Raw genomic sequence first — 27,434 nt, forward strand, 5'->3', positions numbered from 1 at the left:
ACATTCTCCAGGGCCCTTGTTTAGATGCTGCCGCTCTGGGAACTAGTTACCTACATTCGCTGTGTGGAGGCTCCTCACTTTGGCCGCAAGTAGGGAGGAGCCTTCACTCGCGGCGGCGCTACGGTGCTGAGCGCAAGGCCCCAGAAAGGCCATCCGTCCGCGCGCGACTGTGGGGGAGAAACGCGCGCTGTCGTGTACCGAGATTTCGATGCACGTTCAAGAACTTGGAGAGGCAAAGTATAATCCCGAACCGTCAGCGCGTGTGACAGCGCACGTGTTCCGTGAAACGACGCACGTGGGCTCCAATTCGTGCTCGCCAAGATACAACCGCCAAGTTTCAGGCAGGACTCGTCGCGTCGCATAACGCCACCGAAGCACGAAATGTGCAGTCCGCGTGAAAACGGCGTTCATCTGGCCGAGTCAGCAGCCCCTTTCAATCGGCCACCGGGGAGCGCGGCTCGTCGGCGCGTTTCCGCGGCGGCGGCTCGGCGGGCGGGGGTGGCCTGCGGATACCATCTGTCTGCGGCGCCCCTCCGGGGTGACCCCCGCGGCGACCCCTCCGCCATCTTTCCAGGCTGGCTTGTCGCGAAAAGCAAATGGCGCAGCCTTTTCGGATTGCCAATCGGCTCATCGGCGAGCTGACGTGTGCCTGGCGGCGGGACGGGGGCGGCTTCCGGCTTGACGCGTCCACATCCGGCCACCCAGAGCTCTCCCGCCCGTCTAATGACGTTCCACTTTTCAGAGCCTCCAGAGCTCACCTAAGAGAAGGCCTCGGGCTGCATGCGCGGCCGCTCGAGATCGTCCATTCACAGTTTCTTATGGGATGGGTTTTATTGCGCCAAAACTCCAAACTCCGCGGCTCTGCAGTACGTAGTTCTCCTCTTATCTTCTTGGAAGTCGGCGCCACGAACGCTTAACGGCGGGAAAGCCACGGGGTCCTAAGGAAAAAAAGAAAAAAAGGAAACGTTTCAGGAGAGTCTTCGGCTCCGTACGCTTGCAGGAACCGCATCAATTTTGTGTGCGCAGTGCATATGCAGCATATGTCGCATCTGTGTAATCGAACTCTGTTCACAATGAGCTGTGTGCGCAAACGAATGATGTAACGAAGGCGGTAAGGGCTTTTTCAATAGTTCGGAAAAAAGAATAAATCATCGCGGATTGTTTGCGCTCTGACATCCGTGCTGCGTGAAATTTGTTGAACAGTTTCAGGATTAAAATTTAACCATCGTAAAGTAAATGGCGCTTCCCTCACAAAAGGGGGGCGGGCTGTCAGGTCTTTTCTGCTGAAAGTTTTAAAGTCAAGCGCTTAGGTTAGCACGCTATTTTGACTTGAAGTTACCCTGTTACAATAACTCTAGATACAGCAAATTCCCAGCTACAATAAATGCCCGACAGACTGCCTATCACTCTTCTATAAAACTACCTAAATATTGTGAACAGCAAAACACCGGCAGGCTTGGGGTGCCCTTGAAATAGATCTTACTGATGAACTATGATTGCGGGGGAATTTCTGGTCAATCCTCGCTTAACTTGCCGTCACTAGCTGGCTTCGATTTTCACACATTACTCTTACCCGCACGTACATATCAAGTAGGTACAAAATGTTAAATATAGCAGCTACTATACACGCATCCTACATACCGCCTTCTCTCCTTGAACTAGAGCGTAAAAATGCCTAGTTGCCCAGAAACAAACAAGCAGTAGTTTTAATTGCCGTCCGTGTGTGTCTTCTCCCTTCTTGTGTAGCGTCTTAACACTGGTTCCCACCTCAAAAACCATGAGCCAACTGGTTCAGCTTTCTACCTTAGTCAAGAGCTCTCATTATAAGCTTTTATACGTTTCATGTCGGATCTATTGTATTAATCGCTTCCTATTTGCCGTGGATTCGTATACGCCGGATTATGCTGGACGTTTGCCGGACCGGTTTTTTTTTTTTTTTTTGTGGTGGACGCCAAACTCCCTCAAACTGGTCGATTAGTGGTTGGGTAAGCATGACGGCAGGTGGGGGATTGGTCTGAACACACTGGCATCCAGGTCAGCGTTAGAGCATCGTGGATAGCGGCATTCGCAGAAAAAGAACACATCGGCGTTGACCAGAGATCGTGGGTGCGATTTCATGGCCTTCTGATAGCTGAGAAAAACGCCAGTGTAGCGGAGACTTCGGAGTGCTCCAAAGACTCCCAGGCGGTCTAAATTAACCGTCTAATTACATTGCTCGGTCACAACATAAGAACTACAACATGTCCTTATATTCTGCATTAGTAAGACAGAAAAGTGTGAAAAATTGGGTCTTCCTCGGGAGGCTGCAGTGGAGCTTAAGAGCTACTTAAAGGAGCCATGAAGACAAAATACAAGTTGGGTTTATTAGAAAGACTGCTTAGTCCCGATAACAATGATACCAATATCATGGCAATCTTCGAACAAATAACGGAGATATTAAAGAAAACGTGTGAAGCCGTGGTGACACCCTAGCCAATTTCCCGCAACTTTTCTATGACGTCACGGAACCTTGTTTGTGCGATTGGCGGCCGCCTAACTGACCTGTCGCGACGACACATGACTGGACGTCTGTAATGGGGCCTCTAGTTCCATTTGACCGCATCACTTGAATGCTAACGTGCAGTTAACGCACTGAAAATTATGTTTTATTGTTGGCCCGTATGACGTCATTCTTGCTCATAACACGTCACTGTGGCGCAAAATTTGAAAGTTTTTAAATACTTCTTGCTTTTTTTTTTCGTTAAAAACATCTTTGTGGCTGTAATGGAGCTGAGTGAGATACTGAATCCTAGTTCTTTCAAATTAAACGAAGTTGCATTTTCCCTTCATGGCTCCTTTTTAAGTGCTGCGACATTTGTGAAGTCAAAAATGCCCCTAGTGTCATAGTTTGAGCAAACATAGTGAGAAAACAAACACAGGGTACATCCACATACTTTGTGGTCACTTATTTCTGATTTTTTTTTCAAGAACCACAAACAGGGCCACGGTTAAAAAAAATTTGTACCGTTTTGCACGCACGCATAGTAACAAAGTATAAACGTCTCATAGCACTGGGAAAATAATTCCCCATGTTCCAAAGCACACAGCTAACACGAAAGTTTTTGCTCTAAAAATGTGGCATAATTAAATGGGTTTCAATGTTATTAGTTATTTGGGTATCACACATAAGCCAGGAGAAAGTCTGAGGCGATCGCCTGCTGAAATGAATGTCCAACGACAAATATATGACGATTGTTATGCAAAGAAATAGTGCAATTAAAGCGAACATGCAATAATTAAACCACTAAATTAAAGCGAAAAAGTAGTTAAATTGTGCGGTCAGCAGACAGGGTATTGATTCCGGGTAAACTGTTTTATGCAAGGACACTGCTTGGGTAGATATTTTGCACTACGTATTAGTACGGCACTTCGTTGCCAGGTGAAACCCGTTATTTTCTGGTAGCATCCCCCGCACATTTTTTAAAACAAATCCAGAAACACGTCTGTGGTCGCAAAATGGGGCGGCTGTTTGAAAGGAAATTCGTGCGGCATACTAAAATTGAGCTAAATTGATAAATGAGCAACCATTCCTCATCTAAGCATGACCTAAAATGTTCCCGCGGTGATTCACTTGGGACAATAAGTTATTTCTGCTTCAATATGAGACTACACAACTTGCTTCATAGTGAGTTTCGATTGGGCAAAACTACACAAATTAGGAATTCCCGTTTCACCTGTAGAGCATTATGCAGCAGCACAATGGTTTCCCCTGGGTGAATGGTTCCAGTTACAATGGTCATTAATTAGTTGTGCACATCCGAATTTTGCTCTCGTTAGTGACTTGGAGGCCAGATCCCTCGCAGTGGTTCCCGTGTCCAGTTTGATATACGACTGGCTTGTACTTTCGATGGGAATTGCTACAGGCGGATAACCTCAAATGACCCTCGCAGCGCGAGCTGAAGTTGACAGGCTCGCCGATTGAGTGAGCTGTCAGATTTTTGTTTCTGGATCAGCTGACGAGGTCGCCGCTGCCGCTTATAAATGACGGTCCGACGGCAGTGAACTTTTCCCCCTGGGTATTTTTCTCGTTCTCCTCAGGCCTTTATTCCGCATGGCGAATTGAGGTTTGAAAAAATTAACCACGACGTTAGCTTTTTACTTTGGAGAGAGACAAGCGGCTCCGGTTGCTAATTTTCCTCCCAAATGTATGTTGTCGGGACGCAGCTCCTACGCATTGTGTGCCGCGCGTGTGGTAATGACAGTGCCGTGAGCGCGCGAGGATCACAGATAGGGACGTCAGCCCCCGTGCCATGCGCCCCGTGCGTGCTGGTGTGGTGCACAGTGAGCGTGGAACGAACACGTGTGTAGTGCGCATCAAACCGAGAACATACGCAGCAACTGCCATGCCAAGGGGCAGACAACCGTCACCACGACCCACGATGGAAGAATGCCACGACCCTCGGCGAGATTGGACTAACCAGCACATGTGGGCGCGCACGGTGCGGTTAGGGACCGTCCCGTCGTGAGTGTCGAGGGAAGCACCGTATTATTAAAGCGAAGCCTTCTACGCCTCACTGGCGGCGCACGGCAAAACGCACTACAGGAACGACAACTTGACACAAGCGCGCCGAGAAAAAGACTCTCATGGTCTGCCCTCGCGTTATGAAGCCGACGTCTGTCCGATGGCGCCTTGCCGACACGGTCGAAGCAGTTCGATTTCAAAGCGAAGCTTTCTTTGCCTCACCGATGGCACCCGGCGGGAAAGCCAACTTTCTCTGAGGATGATGATCGTGGGTAAAGCGAAAGATAAAGTCCAAAGTCGAAGTCCGAAATCGAAATCGTTACGCCCAAAACGCGCTGCACGACAGCCAACTGACACAATGTGTTTCCACAAAGGCATATGAAGCGCAGGTGCACGTCAACACTTTACCCCCGGCCAACCTCCCCGAAAGAGGTCCGTTCCGAACACAAGGGCAGCATCATCATCATCATCAAAAGTCCAAACTCTGACCACAACGAACGAATCCCTCACGAGATTGGACTTTGATTCAACTCTGTTTGCGGCGGAAGAAAGCTTCGCGTTTCAACTACCTTTGTGGTTAGACGAATGGGCTTTGATTTTTTTCCTGCACAATCGATGCAGTGTTTTATTCAGTGTCGCGTTCCTGTGACTATTGTGTGTTTCTGATATTTCTGCGCATGTCGTTTTTTTTTTGTTGTCCCGGTATAAACCGATGATTTATGTTTCTTGCGTGTCGGCGTCGCTTCATCGTGCGGGGTCAGGCTCGCGAACCCTTCAAACATGGAGGTTCCTTCAACGTGCGGCTCAAAGTTGCTTGCCTCTCTCGACGAGTCGCCATCCATGGGCGTCGGCAGGATTTTGTCTTGAGGGGAGCAAACCGATTGTACTGCGGGGGGAGGGGGAGAGAGTAAACGGAAATCGTACTGGTTTGGCGTAAGGGGGGGGGGGGGGGGTGGAGTGCCCCTTCTGCATCCCCCTGTCGACGCCCATGTCGCCACTTCTGACTTAACTCAACTTCAGCTCGTGTGGCGAGGTCCACTTGGTGTTCAGATCGATTCATGAAGTTACAACTGCAGTCCAATCTCGACGAGAAGATGTTGGGAGACAGAACAAGCCCCTTGGCGCGGTGACAAATCAGGAAGATTACAAACAGCGCTGCCAAGATCCATCCAGATGTTAGTAGGACTCCACTGCCGCCAACGGGCAGATGGCGTGAGGCTGTGGTGAAACGACTGAACCGCCGCCTCACCGCAAAGCACGCTGTACAACCTGAGAGTTGCCGCAGACAAAATGCAAGAATCCAACGAATATTTGTGAACAACTTGTTGGGAAGCGCGCTCAAAAAGCATGTGACAACAGGGCGATCGCCCTTACAGTAAATCACACGTGGCAAACAGTACTAGTGACACGATTGTGCGGTTAACCTGCGATTTTCCGTTTTGTGTATATTTGTAGGTCAAGAACCCCCGCTTTTTTTCGTAACGGGGACGTGTGCCCATCCGGTGTTTCTGTCGTCCCGCCTACCTCTTCGGATGCGTTGAGCTCTGACGTTAGATTTTTTTCCCAGGTACGGTGGCTATTCGTATGATTATTCAGTATATGACAACTAAAGAAATATGTTCCCGCCTTTAACTTGATTTGATTAAGTCGTTCGTATTTAAACCTACAGAACATCTTCCGTCCTGACAGAGAGAGGAGTTATAACCTACTGCGGTGGAACCGTCACTCCAAGTCGACGCGCTGAGCAGGGCTCGCTCAATAAAAGCACCAGTGCGACGCCGAAAAGTGAATATATTATTACGGGAAGAGAAAGCGAGGACGAAACGAAACGTGTGATTCGAATATCGCAGCAAGCCTGTAGAACGCGTGTCTTCGCATGCTCGCACCGGCGGTTTCTGATCGCTGGCGAAGACGCCGTTTCGATGACGCAGGTTCGCCCGCATGGAGGTTGCGCGGTTTGGTGTCCACAATTGACTGCCCACTCAAGGATGGGCACCTGTATTTGCATCGAGATGTGGTCCGGTTATTAAGGAAGCACGGAGCGTGGAGAAAAGATACTGTCAGCCGTGGAAAAGAAGGCAGCAACCCGCCGCGGTGGCTCAGTGGCTAAGGCGTTGCGCTGCTGAGCACAAGGTCGCGGGTTCGATTCCCGGCCGCGGCGGCCGCTTTTCTGATGGAGGCGAAAAGCAAAAACGCCCGTGTGTACGAGATTTCGGCGCACGATAAAGATCCCCAGGTGGTCAAAATTAATCCGGAGCCCTCCACTACGGCGCGCCTCATCGCCTGCGTTGCGTCGGCGCGTTAAACCCCACAATCAATCAAGAAGGCAGCAGAAATGGTATGATGAGGCAGGTGCACTCTGGATGCCCAAAGTGCTTTGTGCACTTTGATCTGTGCCGAATCTACACTGCGCTAACCGATCGAATGCAACCAATCAGTGGCGTCACCATTCTTAATCAGTGCACAGTCACTTTTCTCACGCAATAATAAATTCAAACCACGGTTAAAGTTACCAGCATACATGGGCAAAACTGGGCGCCACTCACCCGCACTCACACAGAAAAACAAGTTTTTCCTCACGCACTAACTCACACTCACCAGTCGCCCTCACCGCTCGCACTCATGCTCACTACGCGCCCTCCACCTTTCGCACCCACTCGCGCTCGCGCTCACCAGTCGCCGTGACCACTCGCATTCACTTGCGCTCACGCTCACTGCTCGCCGTCACCACTCGCACTCACGCTCACCAGTCGCCATCACCAGTCGCACTCACTCACGCTCACCATTCATCGTTACCACTCGCTCGCGCTCACCACTTGTCCCCCTTCGCACGCGAGTGTGTGCAGCAGGACCTCCATTAGTCATGAAACCGAACAGTATTACGGCGTCAGAAGGCCATCGAAACCATATTCCTAAAGCAACACGCCACCACAGAATTAATTCTACGGTGCCCCGTCACAGGAGCTCAGTGACGACATATTTCCGAAGCTAAAAGCAATCCGGCCATTAACAACCATCACAGGGAGCGGCTCCTGCGAAGAATAGGTGACCGGTAAAAAGCGCAAAGGCTCATGGGTACATTGTTTTCTCCCGCGGAGAGCCGCCACTTCCGGTTCGGGAGCTCTCCTGGCCTCCCGTACGCCGTCGGCTTTCACGCGCGTGTGTGCTGGTTGTTTATCTGTTTCCACCGGGGAAAAAAACGCTCGTGCATCGGGAATTACAAAAATAATAATGACTGACCCTACTAGGGGTTTATCTGACAGGTAAGCACCCTGTGACAAATAATTGGCCGCGTATCTGCTCCTTTCGTTGCAAATGTCGTCAAAAGACGATAGTCTTTGTAGACATTTGCCAAGGAAATTCCCCCCTTCGCTTTCCCGCTCACCTCTCATGCTGTTCATGTTCTGTCGCGATCATCCCAAGGTAAACACACGAAAGGTTTGCTCAAGACGATTTGAATTTACCGCGTTCCACTGCTACAGGCGGGGTTCCTCGATGCCAGCGCTGCAGTACGGCGGATACGCGCGTGAATCGAGGCGGCCGACTTCAAGGTTTATAGAACCGCGTTGCCGTGCTCCACTTGCGTTCCAAGCAGAACGTGAAACCTAGCTAGCGGAACCTTTCTTTGCTGTTGCCGCGTGATTTCTCATATGCCGCCCGGGGGTGGCGCGGGAAACAGCAGGCGGTACGCGTTGTTCTGCAGTAGATGTATAATACCATTTGCTATCGAAAAACCAAGCATCCAGGAATTTTTTAATAAAGGAACACTGTAAATATCCCTTGTGTACTAATTTCCTGTGTTATATTTGCGTAATGTCTTGTTCTTGTTCAACAAAGTTGACAAGTATGAACATATAAACCGGGCTTAAACGTTTACATTTGGCTGTGAGTATATAAGACTATTGCGCAGTAAGCATTTTACTTTGGCGGGGTGGCTGAGCTTAACAAATGTAGACTATAAAATTTTAATGAAAGTATTAGCTAGTAGGCTCCAAACAGTAATGCAAGATATTGTAGGTTCACACCAGACTTGTGGGATCAGAGGGCGGACTATATTCACGAATGTACATAAGGCGCGTTGTATTCTGGAGTGTTGTGATGCCACACAATCTGGGGTCGCAATGCTCCAGATTGACTTGGAGAAGGCTTTCGATCGTGTGCCGCACGATATCTTATTTCAAATTTTAGAGTACATTAGTGTCGGCAAAGTTATTCGAAATGGAGTGCGTATGGCATACAGTAAATGCACAACCCGTCTTATAGTTAATAAGGCAGTTGGAAAAAGAGTTCAGGTGCAGCGATCGGTGAGGCAAGGATGCCCGATATCCCCACTCCTTTTCTGCATTTATATCGAGACGTTTTGCTTAAGTGTCATTAAAAGCAGTAACATTCAAGGTTTTCGGTTGAAAATGACGGAAGTTCGATTACTAGCGTACGCGGATGACATTGCAGTATTCTGCACTACTAAAGAAAGCATTCTCGAGGTAGTACAAACCGTGAAACACTTTTGCTTAGCTAGCGGTAGTGCAGTAAACTGGTCTAAATGCTTAGGGGCTTTTGGCATGGCGAATGGCAGTCCACGCCAAGCGTTTTCGCCAACATCCAGTGGGTCACGAGTCCTGTTAAGCACCTGGGGGTACCACTAGACAGTTATCAAGACAGTGACCCTTACTGGGCCAAGCAACTCAACGAACTTCGAGAAAAGACAGAGAAGTGGAAAGGGTGGGGTTTATCAATGTTTGCGAGAGCCACAGTTTGCAATTTGTTTTTTATAAGCAAGCTGTGGTATGTAATGCAAGTTTTGCATTGTTCAAGGGCTAATATTCAGAAATGTCATCGTGTGTTCGCCGTGTTTATCTGGAGTTCATCATGGGAAAGAACGAACAGAACGAACCTCTTTCGGAAAGTGCGTGAAGGCGGACTTGGTTTATCGCACTTATTTTTAAGGCAAGTGGTCAATAGATTTGTTTCTTCGTGATGCTGAAGACGCGTTTCTTAGGACGGTTTGTCAGCTGCGACTTGGAAGACATTTGCCTGAATTTGTTGTGAGCTCTGAGTACATGAGGGGAACTGTACGTGGATTTTTTAAGGAGGTGGTGTGGTCATACCGTTTTCTTTCAGTGCGTTTTTCTTTAGAGTACTTAAGCGGGGTGAGTCGGAAGAAACTGTACAAAGATATCGTCGAGAGTGTATTGCCAGTGCCAATATACCGCAGCAAGTGTAATCTAAGGCCTGAGAGAGATGTACTTAAGCGAGTGAAAAGAATGACGGTCCCAGGTGGAGTGAAATCTTTCTTTTTTAAACTCCATACTGGAACACTGGAAGTAAAGACCTGGATGGAGGAAAATGAATGGTTTGTGCCATGGGGTGTGCACTGTTTTCTGTGTCGAAAGCCAGAAACAATTGAGCACGTTTCTTGGACTGTTGGAGAGCGGTGTTCTTTTGGGACATCCTACAGCGAACACTCAAAAAAGATTTGCCTGTCGATGCTTACGGTATTAGGTTTTTGAACGTTGAAAATGAGGACGGTGTGCCGCTTGACACAATTATGCTGTATGGAATACATAGCATCTGGAGAAACAGGATGGCGGTACGCTACTCCGACCCAGAGCAGATTCAATAGGTTCTTTTGTGCGGATACAGAAACTACAGCCCTCTAAACCAGAGTGGCTACCCACAATTGAAGCATTGTTGGTAATGAAAGAATATTGAAATCACCCCGCTTGCCCAAGAAGGGCTGCAGTTCTAGTGTTCGTATTGAGTGTACAGATTATCAGTTACGTGTGTCTGTTTTGTCATCCTGTCAAAGAAGACAATAAAGAAAAAAAAAGGGGTGACTGAATCGAGTTACAGACAGACAGACACAGACATACAGACAGACAAAATTTCTGGGTTTAAGTAGCGCAAGAAAGACTATCGTCTTTAATAAAAAAAACACACACACGCGTCTGAAAGCCGCCGGCGTACGCAGGCGTACGGGAGGGCAGGATAGATCTCGAACCGGAAGTGGCGGTAGCAGACGACGTACCCGTGAGCCTTAGCGCTTTTTACCAACAGCGAGTACAAGCGCAGTAGTGGCGCGCATGATGGCGCGCACCGAGGTAAGCCCCACAAATGGCGCCAGTCATAGAGTTTCTCAATAAGGTAGTGAGAAACTCTATGGCGCCAGTGGCACTCGGGTGGTGAGCGGGGCTCCCCGCGAGTTGCTCTCACTCTCGCGAGTGGTGACTAGTGCTCGCCGCGAGTGGCGCTTGCGCTCGCACACACACCACCCATGGGTGAGTGGTGAGTGGGGGCTGTGTGAGTGCACTCTTGAGTGAGCCTGCCGACCTATGGTTACCAGAGGCGAGCAGCGCAAATAAGACGTAGCAACGGAAGAAGTGGACGGGGAGAGCGCTGAACTGCGAGTTCTATTTGCGTGAAAGAGGTTCAAGACAAGAAAATTGGAACATTAATTCGTGCTTATTTCCTGCAAAGACAGTGGGCATAACGTAGATGTGTCTACCATTTCCCCGCACTTGTTCGTAAAGTTGATATACCACACTTTTACGTCCGCGATTTGCAATCACCCTCTAAGTGATTAGTGTGCAATATGCACTTGGGAAGGTGCACATTGCACACTGCACCGCATCGCACTGTGAGGTGTGTTTTTTCTTTGCTCATTCCGTCCTTAGTGCGCTGCATTCTAATCATGTCAGACCAACTATCCCCTCAGATTGCCTTGATCACGCTCTGCGGCAAAAATCACGGCGCTCAACAACAACCACAAAAAAGGCGCGAAATTTGAACCTGCATTATCGGAATTGTACGCGACTCCCGACCGACGCGTTAGTCACCCCAGGTAGCCGAACGCTGTCTACGGCACTGCAATGGCTCCAACCTATAGATGCAACATAAGTTGCAAGATCGGCATCTAGCTCCCAAAGAAGTATTCAAAATAGTTCGATTTTAATCTTCGTAGCAGCTAAGCTGAGTATCAGCTTGTGCCCCAAGCACCTTGCATTATTTATGGCACGCTCGCACTCCACCCGAGCATAGACCGAAGATCTACCGTACCTAGAGCCACTACATTTAGTTAGAGCCACCTTATTTAGTGGCTCTAACCGTACCCTTTTTAACGCCCCGGAGCATAATTCTAGATTATATGAAGCCTGAATTCCTTACGAACTACCAGTTCAAGATTCGGATCACTCCGCTCAACAACCATATTTAACATGATGTACCAAAACACAACTTCCGTTGAACCCACAATTTAAAATCGTTCCTGCCGTAGGGGAAACACACAACCATCCCGGCCGCCTCTAAACATGCATGTGTCCAAGTGTACTGACTGGAAATAAATCCCAATTATTTATATATGTAAGCTCCCCGTAAATTGAAGGTGCGCTAACACATGTCAGCCTATTTATGCATGCGGAAGGTACACAGTCGTCCACCGTCTTAGCTGGAGCAACGCTTTCCACCCTTAGCGTCTTACCACTCTCCAAGTGTAAGATAATTTAGTCAACTTTTACACTACTCTGGAGTTAAAGGTGGCACTGAAGTCCTCCACACTGATCTGAACCGTTTTACGTCAAAATGTTAGCGCTACGACCCGCTAGAGTAGAACATATTGCTCCAGCTAAGCCTGTGGACGACTGTATACAAAATCAGCCGTGCAGATTTCGGCGGCTGTTAGAGCCCCCAGGTGGTCTAATTTATCCGTAGCCCTCCACTACGCATGCTGCCCCATAGCCCAGGTGTAGCTCTGACGCTAAAACCCACCAAGAATGTTTTGTATCAGGAACTCTCGCTCGCTCTAGTCTTGTGATCCGAGCAGAAGGGTGGTGCCAACAGAGGTCGGTTCACAACCATACTAACCGAACGCACAGATGGAGGTCGGAAGGCGCTCGCTTCTTTGAACGAGTTTAAAGTGGGAGGACTACAAAGACGACAAACGTCCTTGTTTAATTTAAGGAAACTCGTAACTCGTTCAACTCTGTTCCAGCCCCGAAGAATGTTGTTTTCACCAAAGACGTTACAAGTACAAGAGAAAGCTCCTTCTGAGGTACCGAAAAACGGGGTAATCAGAGGGGCTCTTCGATTATCAGCCAGGGACTCCCCCTCAGACTGTCCGAGACGCTATCCGGTATTCGTTCACCACATGCATTCCTACGACGTCCTCAGGAGAGTCCGAGCCGGGTGGGAAAGATCCCCAGTGCACTGACTCCATGCTATAGCATTCAAGCGGCGCGTTCAATCCACTGCCGCCGCCGCAGTGGCTGAGGCGTTGTGCTGCTGAGCACGAGGACGCGGGTTCGATTCCCGGCCGCGGCGGCCGCTTTTCTGATAGAGGCAAAAAGCAAAAACGCCGGTGTGTACGAGATTTCGGCGCACGTAAAGATCCCCAGGTGGTCAAAATTATACCGGAGCCCTCCACTACGGCGCGCCTCGTCGCCTGCGTTGCGTTGGCGCGTGAAGTCCTACGATCAATCAAGCCACTGCCTTCGTCATTTTGTCGCTGCTTTTTGTCGGCAGCCGCCAATCGCACAAACCTGGAAGGTTGCGCCTTCGATGATGCAATGCGATAAAGTGGCTGGTGGTCGCCACTCTTTAATGTGTTTCCCTTGCGCTAAAACCAGCACGATTGTTCTTCTGACGGAGCAGCCTTTCGAACGAACCAAATCTTCATCCACTGCCTGTTTGGAGCCACGTGCGCACTGTAGCGTGCGCCTGTCCTGCACTTGTGGCAGTGCGGTGGTTCCAGCTGCCGGGTCGTGTTCGGGCAGCACGTTAGCTTGCACTCGCATTCGTGTGCGCCAATTGGAAGCGCCAGAGGCTGAGCAAGGCCCTAACGAGGGCCGCACTACGCTGGTGCGTGCGGGCTCACTCAGGGTGACTCGTCTCGCGAGTCTGCTTTCGTGCCAAACTGCGCTGGCCCGTCTATTTCTGCTGAAGCCTGACTCACGCCGTCCTTTACAACTTGCGCCTTTTTTGACTGCACGCAGTCAGAACTGTTGTGCCACGCAGCCGACGGCCGAAGAATCTGGCTCGTGCACAGCTAAGCAGCCGAGACGGGCGCTTGCGAGTGTCCTTCCTTACGTGTATACGAGGCACTCCCGGGACAAGCATGCGTCGACCTAGGGCGCACAGTCCTGGCTTGAGCGCGTGTCGTTGCCGGGGTTCATTTCTGGTGATCGGTCCTTCTGGGAAGCTCCCCTGCCGCCATTTCCTCACTTCTGCAAGAAATTTGTGCGCGCACTCTGAAGCCTGCGCATGTACAGCCATGGACAAATGGAGTCCAGAACACACAAAGTCAAAGCATATGGATAGTGGAGGTCAAATAATGGCCCGCTAGTAGTATATTTGGAACAACACATTTACAACCTTGTTGCTGTAATAAAGCCAGGCGACAATTTGACTAGCATGGAAAGCAATCGCGCTATTTGTGTGCTCTGGTTCACATTTCCGTGATCGCGCTTTGTCTATGACTGTGGTCTCAAGTGCAGAAGTGTGACACGTACCCGAAGGGCTGTATTGGACGATGCCCTAAAAAGCAGCTAGTCGCTCGATGAGTTAGAATTTGTGCGCGTACTCCATAGGACCATGTTGCTACCCGGAGAGGTGCATTGGACGACGCTTTGCAAGCACGAATTAACGCCAAGTATGGTACACACTCGCTAACGAGAACAAGCACGATCCGTTTGGAACCGCTTAACGACGCAAACGAACCAAATCAGACTTGCGTGCGCAGCCATAGCGAAGGAATCTGCATCAGGTCGTCCAATTCGTTCTTTTTAATCTAGAGAATTTATCTTGCTCACTACGGGGGTAGCTGAATTTCCCTTTTCTTAAATTTGGCACTGCGTGCACTTTCTATGCGGTTGAGTGGGCGCATGACGGCGATGTAGCCGTGTGGGCTCAGGTGAGCCGCACTCTTCGTACGGCCTCGTGTGGGGAGCAGCTTTCGTCACGCGGCGAGAAGGGCCACGTACGTGAACCAGGGCCGCCTGCGTGTCGTGATAGAATGGCGCATGCCTCAATTCTGGACACCTTTCAGCAATTCTTCACGCACTGCGCCGTCTATACAAGAGTGAACTTAAACGCGTTCTCTAGGAAGCCAGCACGCGGCTCCATTTGATTGATTGTAGGGTTTAACGCGCCGAAGCTACACCTGGGCTGTGAGGCGCGCCGTAGTGGAGGGCTCCGGATTAGTTTTGACCACTTGGGGATCTTTAACGTGCGCCGAAATCTCGCACACACGGGCGTTTTTGCTTTTCGCCTCCATCAAAAAAGCGGCCGCCGCGGCCGGGAATCGAACCCGCGACCTCGTGCTCAGCAGCACAACACCTTAGCCACTGAGCCACCGCGGCGGGTCGCGGCTCCATTTTGATTGCAACGTGAGACGGAGCGGCAATGTTCTTTAACGCAAGCACCGATGATAGACGCCCGAAGAACGGCTGGTTGCCGAGCGCGCGCAAAATCAAAAAAGAAATTAGGACTACACCTCCTGAAGACGCCGCCACGCAAATTTCGTCCACAATAAAGTTGTTTATCCTCCTCCTCCTTGGGGTTTCATCTGCTGAAGGAATGATTCACGCCTTGCTGGGGTTCTGTAAATGGGCACTAAAAGCCACAAGGGGCACAATTCAAGTATGCTGCGAGCCAAAGCGAATTTTCTAAGGAGCTGCGCGCACCTTGAGATAAGAAAAGCAAACAAAAAATAAACATTACAAGAGCGGCGAAAGTGTCAAATCATAAAGGACACGTCCATAAAACAGAAAAAAAAAAAAATCCGTGGAATTTCTAAACTCTACCTGTTTCATTGATAGCGCACCTAGGCTCGAGGTTGGGGCGTGAGAGGATCGTCTGTACAAATACATTAATATATTATTTTGACATCAAATCAGAGAGAAATACGCAGCTAAATGCAGATATACAGCTAAAAAAAAGCACGGAAGGTGTACGTCATGCGAGATTCCACATTGCCTTTTTTTTAAATAGCTCTGAAATGACTACGGGTTAGTCACACGCTCAAAGAAAACCTTTACTCTCGATTTACAGCTAGGCTTATTTAGTTCTAATTTCGTTAGAAAAGGTTAAAATCGCAAATTGACATAAAAATTGCACCTTTTCGCTGCGTCTGTCTTAATTTTACGTTTCGGCGCTTGGCGTTTTCAGGGCACGTCGCCGTGAAACGCTGTTCTTGCGGAAACGTTTTTTTTCTTTTTTCGTGAGACTCATTCATAAAACTCGCTTATGACGTCAGGACGAGCTCGCTCAAGACCTCAATTACAACAAAAAAGGTTTGTCTAGGTTTTCGTAGAAACTCTCAGAGCTAGGTGCTTTGAATTAATTTTTAATGCGATTAAATGTTAAAGGTTCACGAGATCGCTCAGCACTCAGTTCAACCCTCCGGCAAAGCACAAAACAACCACAAAATAGACTGCTGCATTTACGTTAAACCCGATGAACTCTTTCTTTGCCGGAGGAGAAAATTTGCATGCATTTTCGAAAATATGAGACTTTAAGCCGACGTTTAGATCTAGGGAATTTGATTTTTAAAGGCAAATTTACCGCCCAGAGCGCTTGAAATGAGGTGTCATGATCACTGGTCACCTTCAAGCTGCGGTATATCGTGTAGAGTTCAGCGTTTTCGGTTTAAATCGAAAACAGCCGATAAGAAAAATCCATCGAGTTCAGTTGTAACCAAAGGAGGTCAGTTACCTTCAACAGCAGGGTGGATAGGGAAAGGGGAGGTGGCAGTACGTCGCGCTGTGCAGTACACAGTGTGCACTTCCGTTTGTGTGCAAGAGCCCCGGAAAATACCTTGAAGGTGTATATGAAGACAAAATACAAGTTTGGTTCATTGAGAACACTGCCTTGTCCCGATAACAATGATACCAGTTTTATCGCAAACTTTGAACAAATAGTGGAGATATTAAAAAAAAGGTGCGAAGCAGTGGCGACTCCCCAGCCACCGTACGGAAACTTATGACGTCACAGAATTTTGTTTGTGCGATTGGGGGACGCCGAACTAACCCATCGCTAAGACAAATGACGGCATGATTGTAGTGGGGCCTCTACACGTGGTGGTCCCCCCGACAGTTCTTGCTCTGGGACCTCCTCGTGTATTCCGCATACTTGTTCATCTTTTATGTACGTTTACCCTACTTTTATGTACGTTTACCCTACAATAAACTTCAAACTCCTAGTTTCGTTCGATAGCATCACTTACATGCTAACGTGCAGACTGAAAATGTTATTGCTTACACACGTGACTTCACTCGTGCCCATAACACGTCACTGTGGCGCGAAATTTGGAAATGTTTCAATACTTCTTGTGTTTTGTTTTTTTGCGGGTAATTACGTCTTTCGTGGCCGCAATGGAGCTGAGCGAGGTACTGGAGCCCAGTTCTTTCAAATTGAACAAAGTTGCAGTTTGTAACAACCTCGTCGAAGCATTCTTCTGGTTGCGGAGGGCACGCATAAGGTTTAGTTTCGGTGTTTTCTAGTCCCGTCTCTCCGTAGACATCACGCTGCCCCGGTGGTCCACCGGTTGTCATTTCACCGCACTACGTACACGGTGTGGATTGTCGAGATCTCGCTTAATTTGAGCTAGGAGGACTTCACCGTGAGTTTGTGCCCTGATCCAAGACGCTCGCTTCCTGTCCCTACGCGTTATTCTTATCATTCTTTGGGTGGCTGTGCAGACCAAAGTACTCTCTTCGAGGTGCTTAATAACTCCCCAAGTTACTGCCCCATAAGTCACCACTGGAAGTAAGCACTGATTGTATAGCTTGTATTCGATCACTGGCGAGGCACGCATGCAGGAAACCATGCGAGGGCGCGGTTAATGGTTACGTCGGGCTCCGCGGGATGGCGGTACTTGTCCGTGCTAAGCACGTGATGTGTGTTGAACGTTCCAAACTGTACCCCACCGAACGCAAAGTAATGCCTATAGAGTCTAATGTGAGTGCTATTAATAACATCTCTGTTGAAACCACCGTTGATAATCGGGTTGAAACGGAGCAGGCGACGCATGCCCGTGTTTTTTTTCCCTTCGGCGTGCGGGCGCAGGGGCACAAGCCGCGCCATGTCCGTGGTTATTTCCAGTGTTGCTAAACGAAGGAATTGACAGCTAAACTTTTCAATGAATACCATCTATACCACTATTTTCGGTGATAGAGGTAGCTTATACTGTGCTTGCCGAACGTTGCCCGGCCCGTGCTAATTCTACGCTTGATTTCCACTTCGTGGTTTGGATCAGCACTCCCAACTGGACCTAGATATATTCATCCACCTACTGTGTTTTTCAATAGCTAGGCTGAAGGGGGCGCTTTCAGTAGGTCTACTTGGCATGATTTCAATTTCTATTTTTTTTTGTCTTTACTCCTACCACTAAGCACTCCGAGTACGACTACTGAAGCCTTTCTTGTGGGCCATCTTTGAATTCGCTAAACAAGGCGATGTCATTCGCAAATCTCAAGTGGCTCAAACATTCTCCATCTATTCGTGCCCCTTCACTTTTCCCAATCAAGCTTCCTCAACGAACAAGCTGTAAATGATATCCGTCTTGACAGGGAACTTCGCGTTCTTCTAAAAATTACCATCCCTTCCGAAAAACCAAGTTGAGAGAAGCACGAAAGCTTATTCAAATGCGTCCAACTTTCGCTGAAAGTGCGTTCAATCGATCGCCAAACCTTCAAAAACCCAAATCGCGAACGAAGAACGAACCTGTGCGGCGATTTTTCGCGCACTAAGCAAACGCGCTTACGATATAAATGTATACCAATACGTGGTTCGAGATAAAGGTATACTATTGCACTCCTTCTTCATGATCGATGCGCGCATTGTCTCATCTAGAACCGTTACTTTTGGCGATTTGACGGTAATCCTTCTTGAAACAATCGATGCCCGGTTCCACGCACGCGCCTTGTGTCCACAGATCTCGTCAGAGGCCAACCAACCCGTCTACGGGGAAATGCATCAGTGTTCCGACTGAACGCCATCGGTCCCACTTCGTTTGAACAGGATGACCGTGCTGGCACATCGCCTGGCCTTGAAGAAGGGCCCTGTGCAAGGCTCCTCCCTTTGCTAGTGTGCAGCGAGTGGCACAGGCCAGACGCATATCAGAAGAGTCCCATTTTATCACCACCATTGTTTCTTTCTCTCCGCCGTCGAAGATACCAACGCCCTGTTTGCATGTGCCAGATGTGCGGCGTTGGACCATCGGCACGAGCGCGAGCTCTAAAAAGTTTGGTGTTCTAAAGAGAATTAAGCCTTTCAATGCACGCAAGACAGCTTTTGCTTCACGGACGGACTAGCAAAGGACGCCAGTGTTCCGAAAGCTGGTTCGACCGAATCGACGAAGCCCCCGAAGCCTCACTTGGTTGGGAGTATTGCTGCACCACAACCCTACTACGCTCTCTTCCGGTTTCTCTGATGCAAGCGGTTTGGCTCTGCGCACGATGTGACAAAAATTAGTTGTTTTTCTTTTAGTCTTTGGTTTCTAAGCATGTAAGGCCTCCTTCAGAGTAGTGCAAACGTTGAAGGGGAGGCTGAACGCAGAAGAGCCGGTCTTTCGTTTACAGCCACCTTGATAGTCGTATTGAGTGTCCCTTCAACGTACCGGCAGGCATTTTTGTCTCTACGAGGAAAACGCCTACCGGGAATTCAACCTCGCGGTCGGCAACTGAGCGCATTGAACAACGCGGTGGGTGCTATAACGTAAACAAGTTCCTCCTCACATTCCGAATAATTAACGTGATCCAGCATGCCTACAGCTAATGAGGAAAAAAAAATGAATTCCTCATTTGTGGGTAACCCTTCTCGCAGCTCGTCGGGCCATAGAGCTCATCGGCTGCAAGTTTGTAGAGATCCCGCTCTGCTTTTATAGGAAAACTGATGTGTACATCAAATTCGTGATTGGCAGGTGGGTATAGCCCTTCTGTTAACAATGCGCAGGGCGTCAATAATACCCCTGTCACACGGAAAATCTAATGTCATTCAAACTGAATGACATTAGCTGTAAATGACATTCGGCTCGGCCGTGCGGGTCTACACGGCGGAACAAATGTCATTTGATTGTGATAGCGGTGACGATTAGCGAGCTCGCAAAACCGTAAAATTACATTTCAAGCGCATATAGAATGTTTTCACACGTAATATTTTTTAAAAAAACACAACAAAGGAATATTTTTTAAAATAAAAACAAGAAAACTACCGATTTAGGTGACATCAGTAGACATCACAAGCTGAGACAAGTCTGCAAAAAATCCGGATTAGGGTAGCGCGTGCACTGGGAACGAGATTTTCTTTTTTGTTAGTACTTGGTGGTCTTTCTTTATTAGAACAACAATACAAGAAAGAAAATATAAGTTTACTGACAGTTTTTAGAAACAGTATTCTTTGGTTTGTTACTGAATTTTCCTGTCTAGGGACGCGCTACTGCTGTCGAGGCTACTCATTCGGCCGCCAACTGAGGTGTAACTGAGGTCCGGGACCTCAGTTAGCCGGTAAATGTCATTCGCCTTGAATGTCATTCGGTATTCTCGTGTAGCGCCGAATTAATGACATTTAGAGCGAATGACATTTGCTGTAAATGTCATTAGATCTGCCGTGTGACAGGGGTATAAGACGTGCAACGTGACCGTTACAGCGAGCTCTCAGCCTGTCGCGTGATGGCACTATAGCCCGCGGAGACTGTATTTCTAGTGCAGGCGAAACCCCCATGTGTCGGAATTAAGCTCTACCGGGGTCCTGGACTGATGACTGCACAATGCACAAACAGCGCTCTTATTTGGCTTCAGCAAAAGCCTTTTCTCTTCCTCTCGTTCCTCTGCGCACGGTAAAGGTATCCCAGTGGTCTCTGTAGCCCTCCACTACGGTGCGCCTTATAGCGCTGGTCTGGCCTTGCCACAACCGAACAACGTCAAGCCGAACTAGCCCAAAGTTCACCCAACGGAAACTGTTCATGAACATATTTCTACGGCGATGAGGTTTTCAACAGTAAATTCAGCTTAGTAATCACGTAACAGGCAGCGATAAGATACACCGAGAACAAAGGTGCAGTAAACAGGTTGTGCTTTGAGCAACTGGAAGTTATTCACGAACAGCGCGTGGTAAAAGCCCTTATGGTTGCTTTACGGCACGGTTCTGTTGTGGTTACGGGCTCTTCTGTGCGCGCGTGCGTGCGTGCCCCCCCCCCCACATACATATACACACACACACACACACACACACACACACACACACGCCGAAAACAAAACGTAAAGGCGTTTAGCGATGAAAACCCAAAGTATGAGTTTAAAAAACCGAAATATTTATGGTACCTTTGTTTTCTAATACGGGCTTCCTCCCATTCATTCCCATTAACAGTAAGAGCAGTTTAGTGCGTTTACTACGGCGCGCACGCGTGCATGCTTGTATACCCGCTTTCTCAACTGTGGGGGACGTGACGCCGGCGCATACCCGCTTTCGCAGCCAATGGGAATTTCGAAGACGGGTACTTTGCCTCACTGATCTCGTAGTGCTCGCGCGTTGAGCCTGTTGGCTGAGCCCGAGGCAATGCGTGACAAATATTTACAACGCAGTACAACAAGGGTGAAAGGGAAGAACGCAGTGCTGACTTGAAAAAACTTCGATCGAGGAAACACGCTGAGCTCATATATGTCAAGAGTGATAAGAAAAGCACGAAAACAATCGGCTCCGTATCCTATCGTCGTTCAAAGACATTTGCAGCCAAGCAAGCAAATAAACAAGCTGAACGACCATAGTCTCCCGCCTCTCTGCCACGTAACTGCGTCTCCACTCACGCTCCTCCCCTCCTCCATGGCGAATGCGATTCAGTTCAATTATCCCGCGTTCGAACTGCTCGCGGGCCATCTGTTGGGACAGCGTGCGCCCTTTTCTTCACCTTGTATTCATTGCTCTGCTTGGAGCTGCACGACCTCTTTTGTATGTATTTGTTTTACAGCGAAGCTGTTAGCCTCTCGTCGGACGGAAACAGAAAACCCAGGCACGACCCAGCAGCTCTCGCCCAAGAGGCCGAGCGCATGCGTCAGATTAACCAGGCGTGCAGCATTAGGCTCAGTACGATAAGTTGCCGGTGAACAATGAACTGGCAAATGTTCTGGCAGAGATTAGGTTTGCAGCTGCTCACGAAAAGCGAGGGGTTGACTTCATTTCATGGATAGCACATGCGTCAGACTAGGCAGGAACCAGCAGTTCTCGCCCAAGACGTATAGCGCATGCGTCAGGATGCAGAATTTGCCGCCAGAAAAGCCGAGTGCAAGCTACAAGCCTGCCGAGACAACAAGGAACGCTTCATACCCTCCCCCGTCAGCACAGTTGTGATTTACAACAGCTGCGCTGGACATCCACTTTCTCTGGGCGGGATGGTGTCCATTTTTTATCTCGCCTCTCTCCGCCACCGTTTTTAAACGCGTTTTTTTTTTTTTTTCACTTGCTAACGCAGAGACCAATCCAATGTGTGTTCTTATTTTAAAGAACGATCTATACTCTCGGTTATGTACTTACATTTTGCCTCAAATATGACAGAGGTATTCTTTGAGCGGACATCTGTACGTTTCGCATAAAAATACTGCGAATCGGACTCGTGAGCTGTGCAGTACGTCATCGAGCCACCGCTGCGGGTTTCGCGCAAAAACTGCTGAAAGAAAAGAAAGGCCGCGTGTCTGCTTGCCTTGCTGCCTCGCAACGCCCTCTTCTCCCATCCTTCCCCTTAAATGAACGCACTTGAATTTTTCCCGCGTTTGCACTATACAAACATCACCTAGATGGCACTATTCACGTGCCATCTGATGGGAAAGCACGCATTTTTCCTGCACGAGTTCGAGCTCTGTTCTTTGCGTGTTATATTTTGCTCGCCTTTATGAGCCATGTTTAATGCGTTGTTTCCTTTTGCATTTGCTGTTGCAAAAACCAACCAAATGTGCATTTTTACCGATTAGATCGCGGGCACTCCCGCTTATGTACTTACATTTTGCCTCAAATGTGCCAGAGGTTTTCTTTCAGTAGTTTGGAACGGTCCTGCCTATATGTACTTGGCGATCAAGCATTCTTTCTCTTTGGCCCGACAGGCAGACAGGCGGTTCAGGTAGCACGAGAAAAACTATCGCCTATAAAGATCATGAACCGTTGCGGCCTCTGAAGGTGAATAACCAGCGACGCTAAGCTGACACGGATTCTTGCGCAAAGGTGCGAAGTCTCTGCAGAAGTTGTGCTGCGACTAGCCGTTCCTTGGTGTCATTCTGGGATCGGAGGGCAGGCATATCCGTTCGTGGTGGGGAATCGAGGCACGTCCCGCACACCTGGAAATTCCCCATGCGCCCGGCGTCCGGACTATCCTCCCCGTTACGAGACAATTTCTGCCGCGGCGGACGCCTCGTTCGTCAGCAGCCGCCTATGCAAGCAAGCACCCCAACAAACGTACACACGAACGCTGCTGCGCTATGGAACGCCTCGCGCTTCAAAAACACGTGGATGGCTTTGCCGCAAGAGTATCAGCCCCTTTTCACATAGGGCCAAGGGAGGCGCGCTGACGCACTGTCCTCGTAGCCTGGCTAATTCAGCAGCCTGTATATGTCTCCTGCCCGTGCCTCCTCCTTGTGGTGCATATCTAGTATTCCGGTACGTGAGTACTCCGGAATGCAGCCTCAGTCACGTCTTGAACGCATCTAGAGTGCAACCGCGACTACACTGCCCCCTGCTGGAAGAGCCATAAGGGTTGCTAACGGCAAGACGCATGCACTGCGAGTCCATCCTCTCCCGCTCGTGTAGTGCAGGCTTGCGCAGCTGAAAACGGCAGGGGACACGGCGGTAAAATAGTGATGCCTTTGGCTTCTGTTAAAAGCCGCAAGCATCACGAAGTAGTGCTTCGCTGACCATCCAGCGTGGCAGGTAGGTGCCGTTCTCGAAACTCCGTGTTAAGTACACAACGAGCCGGAATGGGTGTCGCGCTTTCTGGAGCCCTCTTCCGCCACGTCGCTCGCATCCCCCGAGACCCATCGTTCCTGCTTTACAAGCATGTTTACAAGGCCCGCAACGACTGCTACGCGGTTCGCTGGGGGTCGGGTCGTACACAGCCCGGGGTGGATTGAGGCACGGCTTATGTCGGTACAGTCCCGCAGCCCAAGGGATTTCATGGGGCAGGCCCGAGTGAGCACGCGCACAGACGTGGCACGCGTTATCTCGTGGGGCGCTACTGGCAATCGCGCGGAACTTATCGCGCGAAGTTCCAGCGACTTTAGACATGACAAGGGGAGAGCGCATCCTATCATCGCCTTCCCGTCAGGGATGTATAAAACCCTTCTCTGGGCGCAGTTAAACCTTGCACTTCTGTCTGCTCTGGTCTCTGGCTTATCCGCAACATGCTGTGCCGAAGAGACTCCACTCTTGCTATCATGGAACGAAGCCTTTGTTCAGCAGTTTCTCCGCCTGGGAGGTAAGGTTTACATGCGTTTGGGCACACGCAGGAAATTTGCCCTCGTGGTCAATCCAATTTCCTACTAGACGCATTAGCCAACCCACCTCCACACGGCCGAACCTTGTGTGCGCGTTGGTCCATGGCCGCGCGCTACTTGCATAGTGATTCGTACGTCACTCACGAGGATCAGGGAATACGGCTGGCACGACGATGACGTAGCTATATCACTGCTGTTTCCTCGATATAATAGTGTATTTTCTTTTGGTCGCTTTAAGGCATGGACAGCGCGTGACTGAAATTCCTCTTGTGAGGCGCACTTGAATTTATGGCGCACGCGCAATCTGCACAGCTATTCATTATCTCGAGTACTTGGACTCACAACGTCAAGCAACGGTGTTTTCGCATTTTTAGAGCTACGATAAACCAGGACGATTTACTTTGTGTGCACTTGTCAGCTACCATGTGCGAGCTTTCAAGTCTGGTCAGCGCTTTGGAGATAAGGAACAAAGACATTTTCAGAATGTCTTTGCTGCTCATCGATAAGTGTACCGTATGCTGTAGAGTATTTATCGCAAGTTATTGGGTTACTTAACTGCTCTGGGTAAAGTAACCTTGCGCGGAAGATCAACCTTACAATGCAGGGGAATTGTAAGGAATCACATTTCTACGGTTTTCTGCAGTCAGTTCGCATAGACTATCAATATCAAGTGAAATATCACGTGAAATTTCCGCACTTTAGATGTCAAACACGTGCCATCAGAACGTCTGACAAGGACTACACAGTGAAAGTAGAGCTTCTTAAAACTAGCCTCGCCTGGAGTGAGTAAAATGACGGACCAGAACCAGTTTCTGAAACCTAACCTGACCCATCAACTATCGCATAATTCGTAATGCACCTCAACGGTGCATTAAGAATTATGGATTAAGAATTAAGGAGACGGTGAGCTCTCTCCCCTGGACCTGCGGTCTTAATGACTTCGTACAGCAAGTTCGTGTACTTTCGGCGTCGAAGGCTGCGGCGGGCTTTTGACAAGGAACAACATTCCAAACAGCTTCATGATAAGGGAGCTTGTACAGTGTCGTCTCGAGTGGGAAAAATGGCCGGTATGAACGAATTTCTATTTAACCGGACTAATCGATCCTCGTAGAACTGTCACACAAATGTAAGAAGCAATGGGATAACGGGCTCATACGTTTGCATGCAGTGAAGCGAAGCGGCACTCAAATTTGTCGACTATGTATTTATATTCCTGGCGCGCTATATCCTGATTCGGCACCATCGCATCCGAGCTTTGTAGTGGCGAGTTTATCACCACTTCGGCATTTCGAAAACACGAGCGTCGCGCATTCCCCCACTCCATCAAATATATGCCGAAGCCGTAAGCCCGCCCTGATTATCTCGCCGTGTGATATCCTACTCGTCTTCTCAACTAAGCTCACAAACGGGTTTCATACAGCAGCTGCTTTGTGGATCCGGTCCACGAACGAATGCTCACCCAATTTCTAGCTTTGCTCTCGAAGGCCGATGAAGTGCGCATCACCACCACACTGACCACCACTAACGAGCACCCACAACGCCTAGCCCTTCGCTTTGGCAGATGTCACGGTGCCTCGCTGACGACGGTCAGCCTCCTCGTGAACAGCGCGGTGTTTATATTTTCAGAGCTCTAACCCGGTGGCACGAGTACTTCTCCGTGGGGTACCGCTCGCCTAGTCCCACGGACCAGGTCTTGCCGGTGAGTACATGCACGTGTTTCAGTAGTAGCTCGCGTACACGCACTCTAAAGCCATTTTACCAGCGGGGCACCGCCCTTCCCCACCAAAAAGAGGGGCTCGAACCCCCTCTCTGAGTCCTCCTGGTCTTTGCACGATTAGACAAATCCTGGCTTTAAGACAAAACAAGCAAACACTGGCTGGAGTGGTTTCAAAGAGCGAGGCTCAGTACGACCGAGTCGTTTAGCCAGCACGCCCGACCCGTCTTTAATCGTAACTTAATTTCTAATTTGCCTTGTTTTCTTCTTGTAACTTGTTACTCACGCGTCACTATCACTAGACGGTTGATGTTTTAGGACGAGTAAGTGATTTCCTTCCCGTAATTTTATTCACTGCGTGGATGACGACTGTTTCACGCGTAAACGCGTACAGAGCAAGCAGTTGAGTGCCAGACGGCGGGCATGATTGCGCTTCCCTAACCAAACAAATAATAACCTTAGTTATTACAATACGTAGGGTGTTTGAAGTGGGTAAAGAGCTGTTAATTAAAATAATTGGTGTTCGGTCCAAGATTCAGTTCGAAAAGCCAGGGCAGACTTAAAAACAAAACGAAACATACATTTCAGACGCAAAAAAAAAAAAAAAAAACGCCCCATAGTTTCCAGAACCACAAAATCGACTGGCTTGAGCGCCCACCTTGAAAAAACTTCCCAAGCCACAGGAAGAATAAGAGGGTAAGGAGAATATTTTTTGCGTGATATTAGGCGTGATGTATCACTCTTATCTCGGCATACATTGCATAAACTGTGGGTGCAAACCTGTCTTCCATTGCACCATAATACTGCACAAAAATAAGCGGAAACACACGAGAGAGATTAAAGATCACATAGTAATAAAAATGGAGCCCTCACTACGTTGCATCCCTCCTTTCCCGGCCTTAATCGGCGGCGCGTTAAACCAACCAATTCGAAACTAGGCTGCGCGACAAGTTCCAAGGTGCGAAACGCTCCGCCCCAGCGGCGGATTATCCACTCTTCCGATATATATATATAATATGGCTGAAAAACACTGGTTGACAGAAATGGAAGGAGTTGCATGTCGACAGCTGGCGTTATTGCTTTGCTTGCAAGATGGGATTCACCTTGTACCTCAGTAAGCTTTGACCGACACGAACGCTTTCAGCGTTTTCAACGCAATCTGGTCCACATGAAACCTCATAACACATTTTCTACTCGCGCAATTCACGGGTAATGCAGTTTTTCAGGAAATGTCTACCGTAACAAACAGCCGAAAAACTGGTTTCGCTCCACGTTTTGCAAACTGCTTCTTGCGGCGCATCTCTGATGACATTTTTTTCAACCAGAAGGGAAGGAGAGTGTCGAAATACTGGCGAGCAACAAAAAGCGAAAGCAAGCCGCTGCCTTACCATTGCGAAAATGTGGCGAACACAGCGGAGAGGTTATGTTTACCCCGGGTCTCGAACGTCGACGAAAGACCTGCTCCTTTTTTGTTACGCGCCGGGCGAAAGTTTTCTTCTCGAAATTTCGGGTGTCTCCCACCCAAGCGGCGCGCGCCTTGCACGCACGGTTCGCGCCGAGGAGGAGAGGAGCAGCGCTCCGACGTGGTTGTGATGAGTCGCCCTCCATACTTTCAGCCTTGGTGGCTTCAAAGCGCACAGATTGGTGACGACACGTGACGTCACTTTCCCTCCTCCAATGAAAGAACCGGAAGCAACTTTGCCAGCGAGAGCGGGGCCGCCGTCGATGTACACGCCGACTGCTGACGAATGCT

General features: G+C 49.1%; 1 long non-coding RNA gene across 1 annotated transcript; it reads right to left on the minus strand.

Moving 5' to 3' along the window:
- Positions 1 to 812: 812 nt before the first annotated feature.
- Positions 813 to 27,304, minus strand: LOC144155352 (uncharacterized). The gene is made up of 2 exons (XR_013319558.1): positions 27,070 to 27,304; positions 813 to 938 (listed from the first exon to the last, which is right to left on the minus strand). It is a non-coding gene; the product is annotated as an uncharacterized LOC144155352 (long non-coding RNA).
- Between the last annotated feature and the right edge of the window lie 130 nt (positions 27,305 to 27,434).

This window comes from Haemaphysalis longicornis, unplaced genomic scaffold (genome assembly GCF_048455015.1).
Source record: "Haemaphysalis longicornis isolate Haplotype H1 unplaced genomic scaffold, Haemaphysalis longicornis Haplotype H1 scaffold_1, whole genome shotgun sequence".
NCBI lineage: Eukaryota > Metazoa > Arthropoda > Arachnida > Ixodida > Ixodidae > Haemaphysalis > Haemaphysalis longicornis.